Raw genomic sequence first — 18,461 nt, forward strand, 5'->3', positions numbered from 1 at the left:
AATGAACACTCAGGAGTGGGTTGGGAGACCGAGGCCGCACCGACCGATGAGAGAATCTCAATCTTGCCAAGGTTGTAGGATAAAAATAAGAAATCCAATCCTATATCGAATGAGAGAGTAGGTCGATCCTGCTAAAGTCATGAGGAGAATAAGAAACTCAATCTCACACTAATTGGGGAGAGAAGCTCTATCTTGTTAAGATTGTGGGGAGAATAAGAAATTGGATCCCACATCGATTAGGAAGAGGAGCTCGATCTTGGTGAGGTCATGGGGAGAATAAGAAATCCAATCTCATATCAATTAAGGAGAGAAACTTAATTGTACTGAGATCGTGGGGAGAATAAGAAATCTGATTTCACACTAATTGGAAAGAGAAGCTCAATCTCACTAAAGTCACAGGAAGAATAAGAAATTTGATCTTGCACTGATTGGGGAGAGAAGCTCGATCCCGCTGAGGTTGTGGGGAGAATAAGAAATTCGATCTCGCATTATTCAAGGAGAGAAGTTCTATTTCATTGAGGTCATAGGAAGGATAAGAAATCTGATTCTGCGTCGATTGGGGAGAGAAGTTCGATCTTGCTAAGGTCGTGAAGAGAATAAGAACAGAGGACCTCAAAGAGGATGTTCCAGGTTGTGAATGTTTTTATGATGAATAAACATAGTTAGAATGTTCCTAAAGTAAGTGCACCATAACAGGAATGTTTTTTTTTTATTAAGGATGCTCCCAAAATATGTGATCTGCTATGAGGATGTTCTTGGTCAGGATGTTCTCAAAGTGAATGTATTGTTAGAGTCTTATGTGATCTATTGTAGGGATGCTCTTAGTAGGAGATGTTCCCATAATAAATAAGAAAATCAAGCTTGATTCACGACTCGAAAGATTGAGAAAAACTTGATCATAAGCTGAGCCAAAGATGTCAGGAGAGAATAATCAAGTCGACCCCTTAGCGAGATAGAGTCCATTGCCTTTATGGGGGGAAAGGAGCTTGATCTTGAACTTGGAATACCTCAGGAGAGAGAATAACAAAATACCACCTCGACCCGATGAGCCCGAAGAAAATGTAAGAAGACCAAACATGATTCCTTGTCTCGGAATACTAGTGAAACCGAGGAGAGTATAATAGAAGATATCTTAGTCTCTCAACTCAAAATACTAGTAAAGCCAAGGAAACTATAATATGAAAGACTATATCCGCCCCTTGGCTTGAAATACTAATAAAGATAGGAAAAGTATAATATAGAAGACCATCTCTATCCCTCATCTAAGAAGATTAGTAAAGTTGGGGAAAATATAATAGCTCGATCTGCAGCCATTAGTCAGGTGAGAAGGCTTAATTAGGGATGACAATGAATTGGATTTGGATTAGATTTCATATCCTCCATCTTTATTCTCATTTATTATATCTATTCACATCCTCATCCCCCTTGGATATTCAATTTTCATCCCCATCCTTATATCCATCAGAGCATTAGATATATTGGGATATCTTCGAATATATGGTGCATAAATCTTTTGTACATGTTTCCTTATCTTTTGTATATATTTTCTTTTTATCTTTAGCTCTTTATGATGTATATAAATATATCTAGTATCATTATTCTTGAACATAGAAAATATTTCTTTCAATACCTTTTTATATGATATTAGAGCCTCAGGCTTACACTACAAACCCTAACTCTAGTTGCGCCTAGCCGTCGTCATCATCATCGTCTCCTACCCTCTCTCTCAAGTAGAAGCTCCTATGGTTGCACCTACGATCGTTCCAATCTCCTTCAATGTTGTTGCTCATGCGCCCTTGAAGCTGACTTCATCCAATTATCTCTCATGGCGTCTACAGTTCACAACTCTCCTCACTGGTCATGATCTACTTGGCTTTGTTAATGGTTTTCACTCCTATTTGGACAAACTACATACTGTTGACGGTGCTCAGACTCCTAATGTTACATATCATGCCTAGATCTGTCAAGATCAACTCATACTAAATATTATTATTGGATCTCTTTCTCCATCCTTAATTCCATTCATTGCTGCTGCTCACACATCTCATGATGTCTAGAACACTCTTACTCTCACTTATGGCACACCCTCTCATGGTTGTATTACACAACTCAAAATATAACTTTGCAATCCAGTCAAAGACTCTCAATCTATCACTGAATTTATGCAGTTTATCAAATCCAGGTCTGATGAATTGGCGCTCATGAATGCCCCTCTTGACATTGAAGACCTCACCATTAAAGTCCTATATGGTCTTGATGATGACTATAATGAACATGCACATGTCATTCAAGTCCGGGGCACTGCAATCTCGTTTGAAGAACTCCATGAGAAGCTCCTCAATCATGAAGCTCATCTTGCCGCTCGTAGGGATTCGCAAATCACTCTTCTGGCAACTGCTCACCCTGTTTCTTGATCTGCTGCCTCATCATGCCGACCATCTTATCCACTTGCTGAAGGGCGCTGGAATTCTATTCTATTTAAATTTCTCATACAAAAAATTGTATAAGAACAGAACTTTTCCTAGCAACCCGCATGTTCGATCAAACATATGTTTGATCAATCAAGCAAGTTCTTGAATGATCAAAACACACCTTGATTGAAGTACAAGATCGCCAGCCTCTTGTGTTGGTATTCAAAATTGATATCCAAAATCGATACGAAGAGAACAAAACTAGATACGCAGCAGAATTAAAGAACTAGTTGTACCTTTCTTCGTAGCTAAAGACCTCTTGATCTTCTACCATATTCCTGTCCTCTTCTTGGACGTTGTGTGGGTGACGATCTACCAAGACGACACCACCTTTCTTTTCTTCTCTTCCAAAACGCCGGCCACAAAAGGAGTCTCTAGGATAGGGCACCTTCTAATCTTCTTCCTTCTTTTCTTCTTCCTCTTCTTTCTCTTCTTCCTCTTCTTCCTCTTCTTGCTTTTCTTCCTCTTCTTCCCTTTCTTCAAGCCATCGGCCACCAAGATGAAGAAGTGGCGTTGGCCACCAAGGAGGAGGAGGGGATAAGGGCGCCGACCCTAAGCAAGGAGGAGGAGGGTGAAAGGGGCGCTAGCCCTAAGCTAGGAGAGGGAAAGGGCGCCGACCACAAGGAGGAGGAGATGGGGTTGTGTCGCCGACCCTAGGAGGATGAGAGGGGGTGGCAACCATAAAGAGAGAAGGGAGTTATGGAATAATAGAAAGTTAGGTTTTAGGGGTCACATCCTACTCCCTTTTATAGACTTGCTGTCGGTTACAAGGAAAGAAAAATTAACAAAATTTTGTTTAGAAAAAATCTAAACAAACTATGTTAAACCAAACCAAGTTAATTTAAACTAAACCAAGTTAAGTTAAACCAAACCAAGTAAAGTTAGACCAAACCAAGTTAAGTTAAACCAAACCAAGTTAAGTTAAACCAAACCAAGTTAAGTTAAACTAAACCAAGTTAAACCAAACCAAGTTGTAGATGGGTGGATGCGAGGCTTTATATAGAGGCTACAATAGGGACCTAGAGGAGGAATTAATTTAGGCCTCCTGATGGGCTTGGGCTTCCTGTGTTCGGTTCGAACACCCAACCCAAATCCATCAATAATAACTCATACCACTAAAGAGTTATTATTGAACTACCGCACCAATCTCATATTACAATATGGGTTCTTTCTTATCATGAGTGTGTTAATCTCCCTGCGTTTAAGATATCGTATGTCTGTTAATTAATTGAGTTACTAACAACCCAATTAATTAACATCTTATTCCAAGAGTAGTACCACTCAACTTTATTATCATGCCGGACTAAGTCCACCTACAGGGTTTACATGATAATCCTTATGAACTCCTCAAGGAGACATCATCAGCCTAAATAATCAGGACACAGTTTCCTTCTATAATCAACAACACACCATATAAATAATACTATCTTCCAACTCATCGGACCTATTGATTTAATGAATAAACCTCACCCATTGATAAGTTAAAGAAATAAATACTAAGTATACGTGCTCGTTATTATATAGGGATTAAGAGGGCACACATCCATAATAACAGAGGTTTTTTTTTTTATATAGTCAGTATAAATTGAACAACCTCAAACGGTTCTGCTCAATACACACATAGTGTACTAGTATAATTTTATAGTCAAGACAGATTAATACCAAATTACACTACAACCGTTCTAATGGTCTGTCCCAATCCATCTTGGTTGTGAGCTACTATTTATAATTTATAAGGAACCGATAACATGATCTTCTGTGAGGCACCATACACCATGTTATCTATAATATAAATTAAATGGACAACTGCATTGACATATATATAAATATAAAATGCAGACATTTGACCAAAGTGATTCTCATTTCAAAATATTTCAAAACAGATGTTCATACAAAAACTAGACTTATAGTATACATCCCAACACTTGCCACGACTCATCCACCCAACGGTGCTCATCCCATTGGTTCGTGGTCCTCCCGACCGCGGCAGGAGCCTCCCTCTCTAGTGCAAGGCTAGCGTGTCTCATACCCGTATCTTGGACATTATCAGTTGTGTAGTCATCAAGGTTATTCTGCTTGGCGCTGCCTTAATTTTTCGTATGAGCTTGCTCTTACCCCTGTACCTCCCATTAGCTTGTCTCGTGTTGTTTATGGGCCGAATGCTTCGTCGACTGCTGCCTACACTATGACATCACCCTCTTCGTCTGATTAAATCATTGACTCTAGCACTACCCATGCATCATGTGACTTCTAACCTCTCCAAATCTCTCTCTCTGCATGCTCCGTATGTTGGTTTTTATGGTGTTGTTGTCAGTGATGACATTGGACTTCCCATTACTCACACAGGTTGTCTCTTACCGCCCTATAGCCCTTCTTCTTTGAAGTTTCCCAATGTCTTTTGTGTTCCATCAATTAATAAGAACCTTTTTGTATGTCTCCCAACTCTATAAAACTAATGATGTCATTGCTTAAAGGTGGTGGCTACTCTTGGTATGCGTTCATTCCTTCTCCACCACTGGTGCTTTCTTCTTCTGGCATTTCTCTCCCTGTCTGGCATAGTCGTCTGGGTCACCCGTCTGCTCAAGTCTTATGTCAATTAGTTGTGTCTAAGTTGTTATCTTGCTTTGCTTTTTCAATTCGTCATTTTTCTTATAATTCTTGTCAATATAATAAAAGTCATAAATTATCTTTTTATGACTCATCGCCCTCTTCGTAATTTTCTTTTGATCTAATATTTTATGATGTTTGGACTTCTCTAGTTATCTCATGTGATAAATATAAATATTATGTTATATTGTTGATCATCACAGTAAATATATTTGGTTATATCTCTTAAAATGTAAATCAGATGCCTTTTCTGTATTTCGATATTTTAAGTCTCTCATCGAGAAATGATTTAATCGTCTTATCCTCACTTATATATTGACAATGGTGGAGAATTTCTTACATTCAAAGAATTTCTTAGTTTACATGGAATCTCTCACTTGACCATTCCTCCTCATACTCCTAAACATAATGATTTCTCTGAACGTCGTCACCGGTATATTATCAAAACTGGTCTTGCGTTTCTTTATCAAACATTTGTTCCTAATCAGTTTTGGCCCTTTGCCTTTGCCACTGCCACTGCCACTGCCACTTATCTGATTAATCGACTACCCAAACATAATCTTTTTTAACAAATCTTCCTTTGAGTGTCTCTTTGTCTCCTTGCCAAATCTCTCCAAACGTCTAATTTTTGGTTGTCTCTGCTTTCCTTGGCTTCATCCCTATGCTTCTCATAAACTTGCACACCGATCTTCATCATGTGTCTTCCTTGGTTACTTTCTCACGCAGAGTGCCTATTTGTGCTATGAGTCCTCTTCTGAAAAAAATATTTGTCTCTCATCATGTTAGTTTTTTTAGTTTGAGTTTCCTTTTTCCAATGGTGGTTCTAGTACTGGACCCTTTCTTGGAGTTTCCTTTTTCCTTTGTGCTATGAGTCCTCTTCTGAAAAAAATATTTGTCTCTCATCATGTTAGTTTTTTTAGTTTGAGTTTCCTTTTTCCAATGGTGGTTCTAGTACTGGACCCTTTCTTGGAGCATTGCCTAGTATGCCTCTAGAGGATTCCTGTGCTGCTGATTATTCACTTATTTGCTCCTCTAACTATGTCTCATACCACTGATTGTTCACCAACCAGTCTCTACCAAGCCTCCACCTATTGAACCTCTCCTTGCCGAACCTCTGCCTGTTGTGCAAGCCACAGTAGTAGCTTCACCCTCACTTGCTCCTCCAGTTTAGCCTGCTTCTAACACCAACACCCATCCTATGGTGACCCATTCTAAAAACAATGTCTTCAAGCCTCATCCTCACTTTGGTCTCATCGCTTTCACCGACACTACTCTATCTGAACCTATAACATATACTATGGCTCTCAAGGATCCTCGCTGGCATACAGTCATGTCTAAGGAGTTTGATGATCGCTTCTGTAATGGAACTTGGGATATTATCCTGTCTGATGTCTCTCAGAATGGCATTAGTTGCAAGTGGGTGTTTCAGCTTAAGCAAAAGTCTGATGGCTCTGTTGACTACTATAAGGCTTGTCTAGTTGCTAAGAGATTTCATCAGCATCTAGGTCTTAACTATACTGACACTTTCAATCTTGTTGTAAAGACCACTACTGTCTGCCTTATCTTGTCCTTTGCTGTTTTCAGAGGGTGGTCTTTTCATCAAATGGATGTAAATAATACATTTCTTTAGGGTCAGTTGGATGATTGTGCTTATATGGCTCAGCTGCCCAAGTTTGTTGACTCTAATTTTCCATCTCATGTACGTAAGTTGAGTAAAGCAATTTATGGTTTTAAGCAGATGATATGCACCTGGTACACTATGCTTCATCGTTTTTTAATCAGTGTTGGCTTCACGGCCTTTCTTGCTGATACGTTATTTATTTTTCGCTCTGGAGATATCATTATGTATCTACTTGTCTATGTCGATGATTTGATTCTTATAAGGAATAATATTGGTATCCTTCAAGGATTCATCAATCAGCTGAGTGCTCGGTTCTCTATCAAAGATCTGGGAATCTTATCTTATTTCTAGGTGTTGAAGTTGTTTTCTCTCCAAAGGACCTTTGTCTCTCTCAGAAAAATATCTTCTTGATATTCTTACCAGAACCAACATGCTGGACTCAAAACCTGCTCAAACGCCTATTGTCATGTCCACATCTTTGCACCTCTCTGATGGCTCCCCTCCTGCAGACACTACTTTGTATCGCCAAACAATTGGTAAACTACAATATCTCCCTTTTACTCGACCAGATATTGCCTTTGCCGTTAACAAATTGTTTCAGTTTATGCATGCTCCCTCATCTCTCCACTGGGGGGCTATTAAGCGTCTGCTGCGCTATCTTAATGATACACGCTCTTATAATTCTCTGATGGCACTCCTCTCCCTCTTTGCATGCCTACTGTGATGCAGATTCGGCTGGTGATATTGATGATCGTACGTCCATTGGTGCTTATATTGTATTCCTTGGTTCCAATCCGATTCCTGGAGCTCCAAAAAACAGGGTTCTATTACTCGCTCGTCTATTGAGGCTAAATATCGTGCCATTACCTCTACTGTGGTAGAACTACAATGGGTTCAATCTCTTCTTGATGAACTAGGTGTGGACACTATGACATCTTCAACCTCTATCTATTGTGATAATATTGGAGTTACTTATATCTTGCAAATCTTGTGTTTCACTCACGCATGAAGTGCATTGCTTTGGAATATCATTTGTTTGTTAACTGGTTCATAGTGGTAAAGTTCATGTCTCTCATGTCTCGTTGTTTAACCAGTTTACTGATGCTTTGGCGAAACCACTTTCTAGTGCTCAACTTCATCTTCTCTATTCCAAGATTGGTGTCTTTATTAGTCCACCATCTTTAGGGGGCCTATTAGGATATCTTGAAATATATGGAGCATAAATCTTTTGTATATATTTTCTTTTTATCTTTATCTTTTATGATGTATATAAATACATCTTGTATCATTAATATAGAAAATATATTCTTTTAATACCTTTTTACAAGATATTCATACCCTATCCAGATATCTTATTATCACCTACAATTGTATTTGTTTAAATTTTAATTATTTCAATGAAGCTATGGATATTTACTAAATTCTTAAGAAAATAATAAGAAAAAAGATTAAAGATAAAAATTAGCAAACTAAATATATAAAATATTAAAAAAAGTTTATCCCAACACCATTATTCTATAAAAATACCATAGCTTTATACTAATAATTCTTCATTCCATCCAACTAATATCATTTAACAAAAGTATATTAGAATTAATATCATCACTAAAAAAATATAATCCAACAAAAATCAATTAAAGATCTATAAGTTACTCCTAATTTAGTCATATTAAAACATGATCATTCAAAAAGTAAACTTGAGCGATTTCAACTCTGAACTAATCATAGATGTCTTCATCACTTGACATTGTAGTGTAATGCAAATTAAAATTCAAAATGACAAAGAAAAATATAAATAATTGACCCAATAGTTCACTTTCAGTATCAAATTTAATAAAATTAAATTGTATTAAAAACTTGCCCCATCAACATCAATAGTATCCTCATCATATTCAACTAAAGTGTAATATGATTTTGTTTCTTGTGAACTTATAGCTACAAAATTCATTGAAGAAGACAAGTCATTATTGTATATTATAAAAGAAAAATATTTTCATTCAAAAATGATAAAAAAAAAACTAATTTACAATTTATATTACCTTGTTTCTCATTTGATAACCAACTTTGAGTGCACATCAATGCTTCTACTATTTTTGGATGAAGTCGGCTTCTATGAGGATTCACCAATCTACCACTTGTACTAAATGTAGATTCTGAAGCCACAATCAATATTGGAATGGCAAGAAGATCTCGTGTTATCCTCATCAAAGTGGGATACTTGATTACGTTGGTCTTTCACCACTCTAATATGTCAAAATCCATATTTCTCGATAGCACTTTATTTTCCAAATAAAGGTCTAGCTTGGTCTTTAGATCAATGTTAATGTCACACTCAAGTGCTACTTTTTTTTATCAAAACTATTCAAAAAATCATCAATACTTATATTCAATCTAATCTACATTGATCTTTTTTCAACACTAGCATAAACATTATTATCTGTGTACTACTCAAGCAAATCATGACATATTCTTTGAATCATTCTAACAGGTTCTTTAAAGCCAATCTTTCCATGTGTTCTTTTGAAACAATACTGTTGGGTTTTTCGGGTCGCGAAAATCGCTTTTTCGCGTCGCGGAAATCCCGAAACCCCGCCACCGGATCCGTGCGAAGAATAAAAATTTCAAAAACTATGAGTACGAGTTTCTTAGACTTAGTTCTAAACTAGGAGAAGGAATTACCCTTGATGCGTGCCCTTTACGAATCCCGCTCGTCCAAGGAAGTGCCGGATCTCGAGATCGTCAAGCGTACGATCCTCTAAAAGTATCCACACGAACAAATGGGTGGAGAAAAACTAAACAAAAGTGTGCTAGCACCCTTGATCAGCCACGACAAGAGGAGGAGAGGGAGAGCAAGAAGAGAGAGCTTGAGGAAGAAGAAGATGTGAATGAATCCCATTGAATGAAAAATGAATTTCTCATTCACCACAAAAGTGGCCGGCCACCTCAAGAAGTGTAACCCCCATTTTTGCATTAAGTGGCCATTAAAGAGGGAATATGTAATCTCCATGAGGTGGCACACACATGTGCTAACTATGATGATGTGGCACATTATCATTGGCCACTTAATGCCAAGTCACAAATGATGTGGCATAAAGTCAAGTCAAACTTGACTCTTCCTATTCCTCTCAAGTCAAGTCAAACTTGACTTAATCTCTCTCATGGTTGATCTAATCCAACCATTTAATTCAAGCCAATTTAATATAATGAATCTAATTCATTTAATTAAATTGATTCAACGAGTCATAATCTAAATTAGACTCATTGAACACATGAATCAACTTGAGTCCAACTCAATTAGCCCAATTATGATTACTCTTAATCCAATTTGATTCATCACATGAATCTAATCCTCTTGGTTCATCATATGAACCTAATCTCCATCTAATTGTCCTTAGTGTGTGACCCTATAGGTTCTTGTAACGTTGGCAATGCCCCTAAACCCATTTAGGAGTATAAGTAATGAGCGGTATCTAGCAACACATCATTACTACCCAAGTTACAAGAATGTTGAGATCCAACATCACCTTGTGACTACTAATTGTGACTTCTCACAATATATGACAAGTGTCCTTCTATCCTAGACATCTAGATTGATCAATGTGAGGCATAGACCGTGTCATCCTCTGACCAATCTAAATCTTGATCTCCAAGTAGACTCACTTAATCAAATGAGCTCAATATCTCATATTGACTCATTTGGGCATGGCCATGCACTTCGTGATCTCACTCTATCAAGAATATCGATGTCGCTCCCGTCATATAGGAGGGATAGATCTCATCTACATCACTCACATCCCTCTGCATAATTCGTTACATACCCAGTAATCGCCTTTATAGTCCACCCAGTTACGAGTGACGTTTGACGAAATCAAAGTACATAACTCCTTATGTAGGGAACCATAGTGACTTCAGGTCTAAGGACTAGTAGTCATACTAATAGCTACATGAGAAAGTATATGACACTCATATAACTCCATGATACTTTCTCATGGCGGGTCATTCAGTATACATTCTCCAATGCATATCCATGTGTCAACTTGATATCTCTATATCTATGACTTGTGAGATCAAGTCATCGAGTTGACCTACATGCTAATCTTATTGCATTAACATTGTCCCTGAATGTTAATACTCGACTAGGAATGATTAAGAGTAGTGTTCCCTATATCATCTCACTATCGGTTCAACTAATCGATTGATATAGGTGAGAACCGTCTACTCAAGGACGCTATTATACTTAGTTTATTTGACACCAATACAAGTAAGTATAATAACAAAAAATAAATGCCTTTATTTATATAAGAATATGATACAACAAGTCCATAATACAATCATCAAATGATTGGCTCTAGGGCTCTAACTAACAAATACTCCACCAATTTTATCTTATATCTTGGATATAAAATCATAACTATTCCCATAACCCTATGAATATGAGATCAATATTTCTCAAATTTGGAAAGCATCATATGACCCACTTTAGCAATGAATCTTTAATTTCACAAACCTTAGGGGGAAAAAATTGTTGTCGGATACATTCTTCTAGAAAATATTTCAGTCATATAATAAGAAACTTTTAACATTTGAGATATCTCTTTTCCTAACAACCACTCCTCATCTGTCGGGAAACATTTATACGATAAATCACAAAATCTCATACGAGCAAACAAATTTTTAAAAGATATAGTAGTTATGAGCATCAAACATGTTGAGTTCCAATGGTGAAAGATAAAGCTTACAAATCGATCTAGGGAATCCCCAAGCTCGTGGTGAATCACTTGAAAGAGGAAGATCTGATAGATAAGTAATTGGGAGTGTCCTCGGCTTGATGAAGACGATGACGACTTGATCTGTTGGTAGTGGGGGAAATGGACTGTAGTTGTAACTGCAATGCCAATTTGTCCGTTCACTACTCCCCCTTATTATAAGGGATGCGTCCAAGTGCAAGAACGTGAGAGAGAGGATAAGTTCCAAAAAAACTCTTCGTATGAGATTTGTTTCTTTTGGAAAGAAAAAGGACATTTGACTGATTAGGGATTTGGTTTGTGATTTCATGATTGCTCTTCCGATGACAAGCACAAAAAACATAGGATCATTTGAAAGTCGTTGTAAGTGTTTACAATTTGCAAATTTTAGTTTTATATTTCATGCTTTAGAAGCAACAATGGTATTAGAGTGTAGATTCTAAATACATAAGAAAATTCCTAAAATACCTCTATGCTTTAATTTCTTTTCTATACGTTGTTTCGCTACTGAAATCACAATCGATTGTTGTGAAATCATGACTAAGTCGCGATCTACAATCTATCACAACAACAACCAATTTCACTACTGAAATCGTGTTCTGTCATTGGGCGCAGTTGCGATCTACTACTGTTGTTGGGCGAGATCGCGATTGTGTTATGATCTGTTGTCGTTGTCGGGCTCTGAACACAGTGGCCACTCCCACATAGTTTGTTTCCACCGACAGGTGAAATGGGGTGATGGCGGCGTGGGAGCTGGCAATGAAGAAGAGAAAAAAATGGTGCTAGTGTAGGCAAAGGAAAAAAAAAATGAACACTATAGTTAGGTTAGCATATGAATTGACAAGGAAAAGATAGTTCTTGAGTATATCATAATACGTATTATGCTTGCAGATCCTTTTACGAAGTCATTGATTAAAGAGTCATTTCAAGGACATATGAAGTCTTGAGACTTCAAAGAATGTAACATATTGTAAAGACAATAAGATATGTAAAACATCATGAGTTATTCGGTGTATATGTTTTTGTTATATTTGTATAAAGTCTCAATGAACATGGTGGGCGATTAAGATTGGTCCACTCACATGGAAAATCATTTTTGATTATTAAATATAAATAGAGGTAAGATCATTACTTATGGGACAACTTGTGAAGCTATGAATGGAGATATACTTGTAAATTGAGGTTACCTTGATAGTTGTATCAAGATGAGATCATTTATGATATTGATGATCAGAGTAAATGTATCCACCATTTACTAAATCTGTTGGAGGTCAAATTAGAGTTCATGAGTTGAATTCAGGATTAGACATTGAGAATATCTAAATACAAATTTGTACGATGTTAAAATTGAGAAAAACATACATTTTTTATTGATAAAGAGAAAAACATCATAACATGTGATTCATATCACATGTCCAATAACGACAATAAGGGTAGTAATATTATAAGTGTACTCTTTCATAGCACCTCGCCCCTCGAATGCACCGAGCCCGTCAGCTCCTTTATCGTGCCATCTTTTTTGCTAGCTGTGTCTTCCGCTCGACTTCCTGTGCTCCTAAATTCTTGCGCACTTAGACATAAGACATCAAAAAACAAACATAACCCAACTTAACTTGTTTGACCACATCAAAAGTATTATGAGAATTTACAATCTCTTCCTTTTTGATGTACATCAACCCAAGTTAAAGTTAGGATTAAACCAAAATATAACAACATGAGTATGTAAAGTAAGTTGCAATTATAACAAAAAAAAATTGCAATGCAATGAATAAAATTACAAAATAAGTACAAGGATAAAAAATTATCCTAACTCCCTCATAACTTTTACCTATGTCTCCCCTTTTGAACATATAAAAAAAATAGAAAAAATAAAATAAATAGTTAGAAAAGTTTGAAATAATTTTCTAGGGATACATAACAAAAAATATCAGTAGGCTAATACTTTTCAGAATTAATTTTCAAAAATATTCTATTTTTAATAATTAATCTTCTACTTTGATAAAAAATAATTTAAAGATTACTTTTCAGTTTTGAAAAAACTTTAAAAATTGTGTCAAATTTAAGTAGAATAAGATAGATCAGTAGAAAAATTTTCACAGAAAGATATTATTTAGTCTAACAGAAATAATTTATTTTAGTAAAGCGACTAATTTTTAAAAATAAATTATAAAAAAATATTTTTTAATTTTAAAAATTATGCTAATTTTCTTGAACATGCAAAACACATTTTTTAACGGGAAAAAATAAATAAAAGTTTCCAAAGTTTTATTTTCTTGACTTTTTAATATTAAAAATTTACTTTTCATAAAATAATTTGTAATAATTCAAATAATATTAAAAAAAATTCAAAAAGTTACGTTAAGATAGAGAATATGACATTTTATGATAAAAAAATAAAATTTTTCAAAAATAATTCTGAAAATTATTTTTAATTTTAAAAATACTATTTTTGTTAATGAATTCATAGAAAATAATTTAACGATCAAAAAATTTTAAAAATATTTCTTTTAATAGAGAATATTATATTTTATCATAAAAAATAAAATTTTAAAAAAATAAGTCTGTATAATAATTTTAAATTTCAAAACACGATTTTCATTGATAATTTCATAGAAAATAACTCAACAAAAAAAAATTAAAAAAATTCCTTAACAAAAATACTGCTATTATATAAATATAAAAATTTTAAATAAGAAATTCAAATAGAAAAATTTATTGAAAAATATTTTTCTAATTAAAATAATTTCTATCCTAATAATTTAAAATTTAGGAATTTAATCTAAAAAATATTTTGGAACTGGTTCCTATCTAGTGGATTTACTAAAAATTTTGGAGGTATATAATTTCTAGCAATTTTCCTAATTTATCCTTGGTGATTTATGACGTATCAGTTAATTCTACCATAATTTTTTTATTCTGATTTTCAAAACATATTTGAATTCTAACATGCACAATCATTTTCTAATTTTTCTATTTGTGCTTTCAATTTTTGCATTTTCTACTCTTAGATTATTATATATTTTTAGGGGCCATGAATTGGCTAAGGTCATTTTTATCTTAGCATTTTCTTTTTCTAATTTTACTATATTCTTAGAAAGCATCTTGATAAATTGAAATGTCTTTTTAAAAGGTAGGGCATGTACCTTACTTACCTTGTGTTATGATGCTCCCCTTTATCTAAGTTTTCTTCTGAGGATTCTCCCCCTTCATCGATAGTCATCTCTGAGCTACTTTCATCTTCTCCTTGGTGGTCCACCAATAGGGCTAGTCTGACATATTTTTCAACTTCTAACTCCGATGATGACTTGTCCCATGTTGTTTTAAAGTTTTGGTGCCTTGATTTAGCTAGCTCTTTCTGTTTCTCCTTCATCTTCAGCTTTAGGTAATCATCCTTAATGTGCCCTTCTTCATTGCAGTTATAGTATCAAACCTTTATTTTATTCTGAGAATGTTTCTTAGCCTGCACTTTATTAAATTTATTAGATTTAATAAACTTACTAAATTTTCTTACCAGTAGAGTATCTTCGTCTTCATCAATTGATGTTTCAGAGTCTGGATCGTTTATTCTTGCCTTCAGGACAACGTTCTGACTGGACTCCTTTTTCAATTATGGGCATCTAGATTCATGAAATTTTAAAGTGGGAAATAATTCTCTAAAGAACTTACCTCTAGATCTTTTGAAATATAATAGGAGTCTACTATAGACATTCATTCTTGTGTCCTAGGGAAATCATTTAACGCATACCTTAAAGAATCTCGGTTTGTTAACTGTTCTTCAAGATTCATAAGTCCAATGATTAACTCCTTCGGCTTGACATGCAGTTGTGCTACTAACTCTCCTTTCAACCGGAGGTTAGTCAGTTGGTTCGGGAGCAAATCCAGTTTTACTAGCTTGACTTCAGACGTACCTTCATGTAGCTTCAGAAACTTTTCCTAAAGTTCCTTTACTGATTTGTAGGCACCGATTCTGCTGACTTCTTACGGAGGTAGCATGCTCAATAGATGGAATTTGGCTCGTCCATTTGCTACGAAGTCTGCTTGCTCCTTCTTGGTCCAGAGATACTCTTCTTTTTCTTCTCTTTATTGGTCTTTGGGGACTACAAAATCATATTAATCATCAAAAAAATTTCAAAATCAGTTTTGAAAAATACTTCCATGCATTTTTCTATAACGTAAATTTTCCCTCGAACTTTACCTGATAGATACTCAGTCCGTCCATCGTCTCGGTGTTTCAGTCAGTGGTTAGTCCTTTTGAGGCATTTTGGCTCTGATACTACTTGTTGGTGCAGAGGTAGTCGATAAGAGGGGGGGTTAATTGTCTATAAAAAAAATAACCGCTTCTCATTTTTTTGATTTGATTAGACTAGCACAACTAAAATAAATAGAATAATAAAACTGAATAATTAATGAAAAAGAGGCAAAGCAATTTACTTGGTTATAACATAGGCGGTTGTTAATCCAAGGCGGTGAAGAAAACTCCACTAATCAATCTCCTTTGTTGAAGGCAGAAAAGCCTCTTACACTCTTTTTAAGCTAGAAAAGCTAGAAAATTAAATATAGGATTTGTAGTTCAATTATTTTTTATTTCCTAACTCCATGGATCTTTTTATAGCTCATAGAAAATCCTATCCTAGGGTGGAAGGCGCCTTTAATGGTGTTTAAGGCGTCTGCAAGTGGAAAGCTTTATCTGCCGAAGATAAAGTTTTATTTTCGGCTAATAGCTAGAAAAGATGCCTTCAACTGACTAGAAGGCGCCTTCGGTACTGTACATCGAAAGAGCCTTCCAAGAGGCAGATCAACTCCTTAGCTGATTTCTTCGCTTGGGTGATGTTCCGGCTAACCAGAGTTGAGCTCATCCAAATCCAACTCTGACCTTCTCCTCAAGCAGACTTCCTTTTTGATTTCATGTCCCTTGAACGTTGTGTACGTCGTTCTCGTCCATTAGTGTACTCTTCTGTAGCACCTCGTCTCTCAAATGCGCTGAGCCCGTCGACTTCTCTTCTGTGTCATCTTTCTCACTAGTTACGTCTTCTGTTAGATTTTTTGTGCTCCTAAGTTCCTATACACTTAGACAAAAGACATCAAAAGCCAAATAGGACCTAACTTAACTTGGTTGACCACATCAAAACTACCACGGGATACTTATAATAAGTTGATCTCAATTTTATTATAAGTGACTATTTAACTGTCTACTTAAAGTTTTAATCAGGGTTTGCTACTTTAGCATGCATCCTATTGACTATGAATGATTCAATTTATGGTGTATAATTAAGAAAGTGACTAATTAGAATAAATATATTATAGTGAAAAAGGAATATTGAAATATATTTACATCTTTGTTATTTATTCACTGGTCGACCAATTATATTTTTTATTGAGTACTTAAAATATGATTGTGGATAATTATATTGATTAGAAATAAGGAACGTACTTTTGACATAATAGTCATTATGAGGGATTACAGATATTCGTATTAATGTAAATGATTTAATCTAGGGTAACTACAAGATGTTGATGTCTCAAATTTATTTTGAAGAGCAGTTATGTAAGGTATAATAATTATCTTAGCATGAATCGCTCAATATGTTTATTGTCGCATGAACCATTTTTCATTAAGTATGAATAAATATTCTTATATGGTCTTTGTAACTTCTTATTTGGTCTTTGTGGCTTGACTTGGATCAGTAGGAGATGTTGATAGTAGGGGGACTGGAATGTAGTTGTAAATACAATGCTAATTAAATCATCCACTACTCTCCCTTATTATAAGGGATGTATCCAAGTGCAAGAACGTGTGAGAGAGGATAAGTTCCGGAAAACTCTTCATGTGAGATATGCTTCTTTTGGAAAGAAGAAGAACATCCGGCTGATCAAAGATTTAGTTTGTGATTTCATGATCACTCTTTCCGACGACAAGCACAAAGAACATAGGATCATCTGCAAGTCGCTATAAGTGTTTATAGTTTACAGATTTTAACTTTATATTTCATGCTTTAGAAGCAACATGATCAATAATGACGATGGGGATAAATCTTCTAAAGAGGAAGGGAAGGGAATCCCCTTTCTTCTTCACAATCTCCGCTAATGGAGGCTTCTTAGCTTGACGTCGATGGCTTGAGGATGAAAAGGAGGAGGTGGGGAATCCCCACACCTTCGCTATGAATGGATGTTGTGGTTGAAAGTGGATGGCCGCTGGCCCTCGGTGGATTGCTGGATTAGAGTCAAGCCCGTGAGGTGGAGATGGCGATATAGGAGAGCTCCAATCTGTCAGCCATGCCTCCTCCCCCCTCAATCTCCATTGTAGCTTCTCTTAGAATCAGACGACTTCAGATCTAAGTGAACGGATAGAATCACTCCAGATTTGAATGGATGAACAAGATAGCTCCACATTTAAATGGATGAATAGGATCAATCCTGAACCAAACTCCTTTCAAATTGGACTTCCCCCTTTTACCCTAGCCTCAAACTCAAGTTGGATTGATTCGACTCGAGTCCATGGTTCACCTTGGTCTCCTACTACATCATATTCACAACTTTAGACATAATGTCATGAATGTAAGAGAAATTGCATCAAAAATCCAAAATAAATTTCAACTAGTAAACTAATATATGAATGTGAATTTAAACATACGAGCGGATCAAAACATATAAGAGTCAAAATTTTATATCAAAATGTTGGTTATCAGACATCTTAAGTGGCATGTAGGGGGGCAATGTGTTCCAATGCCTTGACCTTCTATGGTGGCTGATATTTTGCCTTACCAAAGGTTTAAGCAATTGTTTTCTACTTGTTAGTTTTTAGTCGTTGACCAATGTTGACAAATTTCTTGATTCATCCAAGAAACTCGGTGTAGTTGGAGGAGGTCTCTACAATAGGGAATTGGAAGAACTCCCCCTCCTAGAGGCCTTAAGAGAAGACATTGGTCAATACCTCAGGAGTAGTAAAAGGTATTTCTAGCATTGTGTGAGTGAAGTGTTGGATATATTTCCAAAGAAACTCAAGTCCCTATTGCTTCT

Source organism: Zingiber officinale, chromosome 3A (genome assembly GCF_018446385.1).
Source record: "Zingiber officinale cultivar Zhangliang chromosome 3A, Zo_v1.1, whole genome shotgun sequence".
Taxonomy (NCBI): domain Eukaryota; kingdom Viridiplantae; phylum Streptophyta; class Magnoliopsida; order Zingiberales; family Zingiberaceae; genus Zingiber; species Zingiber officinale.